The sequence below is a fragment of the Coffea eugenioides genome, unplaced genomic scaffold, assembly GCF_003713205.1.
Source record: "Coffea eugenioides isolate CCC68of unplaced genomic scaffold, Ceug_1.0 ScVebR1_902;HRSCAF=1658, whole genome shotgun sequence".
In the NCBI taxonomy this organism is placed as follows: Eukaryota; Viridiplantae; Streptophyta; class Magnoliopsida; order Gentianales; family Rubiaceae; genus Coffea; species Coffea eugenioides.
Genome location: NW_020864782.1, coordinates 88,998 through 94,409, shown reverse-complemented (window position 1 = coordinate 94,409; position 5,412 = coordinate 88,998).

Genomic DNA, 5,412 nt, shown 5'->3' with positions numbered 1-5,412 from the left:
GAGCAATGCTCCTTCTTACTTTCGCATCCTCTTCCTCTTGCATTTTGGACTTAAGCTTCAGCTCATAAGAGGTTAGAGAATTAATAAGAGATTCAATAGGTAAGGAATTTAGATCTCAAGCTTCTTCAATGGCAGTCACTTTACTCTCCCAATCCTTTGATAAAGCATTCAGAATTTTTCTGTTTTTCTCGCTTGGAGAGTATTCTTTTTCCAGTACTTCTAAATCCTTAATAAGGTCATTGAATCTACAATACATCTTATCAATATTTTCATGAAGTTGCATCTTGAACGATTCATACTTGGTAACCAGAATATACTTATTTTGTTCTCTCACGTTCTCACTTCCTTCACGAATTTCTCTAAGTTTGTCCCAAATTTCTTTAGCGGACTTACAACCCTTGACTCTAAAGCATAATATGACACATTCATGGTTTTGCATTTAAGGTGAGATGAGCTCTATCTATAGCAGTCAGTTCACTTCTTATTTTTGATCTAGATCTATGAGTATTTTCGTCTATAAGAGAGGCATCATATGGACCTTCACTAATAATAAACCACAATTCAATATCAATAGATTGTAAAAAGATAATCATTTTTTCTTTTCAACTCACATAATTTGACCCATTAAACATAGGTGGTCTAATGACAGAATGTCCTTCAAAAAATATGGCATTATTGGTTGTCATATTTACTCTTAAGCCGATTGAGCTTAATCTCAAGGAGACCAAGCTCTGATACCAATTGTAAGGATCGAAGACATCCAAGTAGAAGAGAAAAAACAATGTCAAGATCACAAACGTAACAATAAGTAAATAAAAAGAAAAGAATTACAAACCAATTAATTACCCAACTCCTCTTGAGCTTGTAGATTAATTCAAACAAGCTTCTTCAAGTTGATGAATTACAATGACTCTTGCGTACAAAGGAAGGTTCACCTCCTCCTTGCCCCGAACTCCACTCGGTCAAGCCAGGAGGTTTTACTATCCCTCAAGACAACCCTCGCAGAGCTGCACTCATGAAGTATTCACTCACAAATGAAAAGCTTACAATAAACCACACACCACTAAGACTACAAATATTCCTTGAAGAGTATTTTCTCACTAAAATCACTCTAGATCTTTTGTATTTTCAGTGTGCAAAAGTTATTTGAAATATCTGACCGTGTTCTAATTACAGGAGACCAAGAAAGTGCTTCATTCATGCTCCCAACGGATAGAAAGTAACTGAACAGTCAACTAGTCGTTAGGAGTGTAGGACGTCCTGTACTCCTGTTTTTTGCGTCCGACAGCAGGCAGTGAGTTTGAGAAATTTTCTTCAATTCTATCGGACGTCCGGTGCAAGCTCTTTGTGCATCCGACAGCAAACAAAGAGATTTGAGAAATCATCTTGTTTCTATCGGACGTCCGGTGGAGACATATTCAGCGTCCGATCGAGGTCAGCGATCATAGAAGACTTGGCTTATTATTTTCGGACGTCCGAGTGTGAGTTGCTCATGCGTCCGAAGTTACTCAATGGTTGTCACCCGTCCGATATGGTTCTTTTGTTCGTCCGACAGCTATTAGCAACCTTTGTCTTCTTTCAATTGCACTTGTTCATGGAATCAAATAGATGGCACTAAACTGAACTGTATATCTTGAAGAGATATTAGTATCATCCATTTGTTTTGTAAACATTCAAAAAGATAGCGATCCAATATCAACATTCTCCACCCTTTTTGATGATGGACAAAACAGTGGATGGGAAAGCGAAACAAAAATAAGTATAAGCTCCCCTCAAACATCGCATCCAAAACTATTAAGAGCAAATCATAATCTCAGAATAACTCCCCCCTCACACATAGCATTCCATTTCTCCCCCTTTTTTGTCATCATAAGAGCCATGAGAGTTAAAAAATCACCATACCGTAATCCTCGCGCAACAATTAAAGCGAATCCAATTTATTAAACCAAAAACAGAGAAATGATGTTACCAGAATTAGCCAATCCACCAACATACCAACATATCGCAGAGAGCTTTAACCAAACAAAATCATCATTAGATCAGAATAGGTCTTTTAATAACATTCCCCGCTTTTGACATCATACAAATTCAGTAAAAAATATCAAGAAAAAACTCAGTTCAAACCATCAGGAAATACAAAAAGAGCATTTATACAATTTGTGAACAAAGATCTCATCATCTTGCCAATATCTCCTACTTGTGTTAGCAGTTAATCATGTCTAACTATCAACATGCATTTCATGCCTCTTACTCATTTTTTTCTCACATAACAGGTCACTTTTCATTGTTGACATTTTTTGACCGCAAAAATTACACATAAACCAAAGAGTTATTTACTTGAAACCGGTTATAAATCTTACATGTCTTCTTTTATACAATAGCAAATTGCGTTGCGAGTTAGAATTCCACCTATACTTTTCGAAAAACAGACTTGTTTCTTGTGTTTAAACAACTCATTTAGACCATCCATTCTTTCTTTCAAATTACCTTGTTCCTTTTTTGAAAACAATTCACAAAGATTTTTTCTATTCAACTCAAAGTGTAAAGCAGTCGTCACTCTTGTTTAAGAAATCACTTTCAGTTTTTTCAGTTTTTGTTTTCTTGAAAAAGACGTGCATTGTCCTGAAGAAGAAAGCCAACTTTATATTTTAATTCCTTGTTTCTAGCATAAGATTCTTTCAAACTATCATGCAATTTTATAATGAAAGATTCAAGATCATCATCACTATCAAATTGAGAGTTAGAAGATGTTACCTCATCATCTCCAATGGCCATGAAAGCTAATTGAGCAGATTCTTCTTGCTCTTCAATTTCACCTTCGGAGTTGCATTCATTCCATGTGAACTGGAAGTTGTTGAATGTTGGTTTGCTTTCACATTTTCTCTTCTTCACTGGACACTCACACATGTAGTGTCCAGATTGGCCGCACTCGAAGCATTTATCAGTTTGCTTTTTATTGAACTCTTGCTTCCCTTTGTTTCTTGTATTACTGAACTGATTTGGGAATGAGTTACTGTTTCCTCCTTTTCTGAACCTTCGTTTGTTGAGAATTCTCTTGAAACTATTTGTGATGAGAGCTAAATCACTATCATCAGCTTCCGCATCTTCTTCATCTAGGGAGGCAGAATCATCTTCATCTTGAGATGCTTTTAGACCAATGCTCCTTCTTACTTTCGCAGCCTCTTCCTCTTGCATTTTGGACTTAAGCTTCAGCTCATAAGAGGTTAGAGAATTAATAAGAGATTCAATAGGTAAGGAATTTAGATCTCAAGCTTCTTCAATGGCAGTCACTTTACTCTCCCAATCCTTTGATAAAGCATTCAAAATTTTTCTGTTTTTCTCGCTTGGAGAGTATTCTTTTTCCAGTACTTCTAAATCCTTAATAAGGTCATTGAATCTACAATACATCTTATCAATATTTTCATGAAGTTGCATCTTGAACGATTCATACTTGGTAACCAGAATATACTTATTTTGTTCTCTCACGTTCTCACTTCCTTCACGAATTTCTCTAAGTTTGTCCCAAATTTCTTTAGTGGACTTACAACCCTTGACTCTAAAGCATAATATGACACATTCATGGTTTTGCATTTAAGGTGAGATGAGCTCTATCTATAGCAGTCAGTTCACTTCTTATTTTTTGAATACTATGATCTATGAGGTATTTTCGTCTATAGAGAGCATTCATTATGCGACCTTCACTAATAAAATTAAACCACAAGGGCGCCCTTCAATATCAATAGATTGTAAAAATAATCATTTTTTCTCTTTCAACTCACATAATGTGTGAAACATTAAACATAGCGTGGTCTAATGACAGAAATGTCCTTCAAAAAAATATTGCATTATTGGTTGTCATATTTTACTCTTAAAAGCCGATTGAGGCTTAATCTCAGGAGACCAAGCTCTGCATACCAATTGTAAGCGATCGAAGACATCAAGTAGAAGAGGAAAAACAATGTTCAAGATCACACGTAACAATAAGTAAATAAAAAGAAAAGAACTTACAAAAAAACCAATTAATTACCCAACTCCTCCTGGAGCTTGCTAGATTAATTTCAACAAGCTTCTTCAAGTTGATGAATACAATGAACTCTTGCGTACAAAGGAAGGTTCACCTCCTCCTTGCCCCGAACTCCACTCGGTCAAGCCAGGAGGTTTTACTATCCCTCATGACAACCCTCGCAGAGCTGCACTCATGAAGTATTCACTCACAAATGAAAAGCTTACAATAAACCACACACCACTAAGACTACAAATATTTCTTGAAGAGTATTTTCTCACTAAAATCACTCTAGATCTTTTGTATTTTCAGTGTGCAAAAGTTATTTGAAATATCTGACCGTGTTCTAATTACAGGAGACCAAGAAAGTGCTTCATTCATGCTCCCAACGGATAGAAAGTAACTGAACAGTCAACTAGTCGTTAGGAGTGTAGGACGTCCTGTACTCCTGTTTTTTGCGTCCGACAGCAGGCAGTGAGTTTGAGAAATTTTCTTCAATTCTATCGGACGTCCGGTGCAAGCTCTTTGTGCATCCGACAGCAAACAAAGAGATTTGAGAAATCATCTTGTTTCTATCGGACGTCCGGTGGAGACATATTCAGCGTCCGATCGAGGTCAGTGATCATAGAAGACTTGGCTTATTATTTTCGGACGTCCGAGTGTGAGTTGCTCATGCGTCCGAAGTTACTCAATGGTTGTCGCCCGTCCGATATGGTCCTTTTGTGCGTCCGACAGCTATTAGCAACCTTTGTCTTCTTTCAATTGCACTTGTTCATGGAATCAAATAACTTCATAACTGAATGTATATCTTGAAGAGATATTAGTATCATCCATTTGTTTTGTAAACATCAAAAGATAGGGATCAATATCAACATTCTCCCCCTTTTTGATGATGACAAAACAGTGGATGGAAAGAAAAAAAATAAGTATAAGCTCCCCCTCAAACATCGCATCCAAAACTATTAAGAGCCAAATTCATAACTCAGAATAACTCCCCCTCACACATAGCATCCATTTCTCCCCCTTTTTGTCATCATAAGATGAGAGTAAAAAATCACATACCGTAATCCGGCAACAATAAAAGCGAATCCAATATTCAAAACAAAAACAGAGAAATGATACCAGAATTCAGCAATCACCAACATACCAACATATCGCAGAGAGTTTAACAAAACAAATCATCATTAGATCAGAATAGTTCTTTTCTCTCCCTTTTTGACATCATACAAATTCAGTAAAAAATATCAAGAAAAACTCAGTTCAAACCATCAGAAATACAAAAAGAGAATTACAAAAAAAATATTATGAACAAGAATCTCATCAATCTTACCAATATCTCCTACTTGTTAGAGTTATCATGTCTAACTATCCACATGCATTTCATGCCTCTACTCATGTTTTTTCTCACA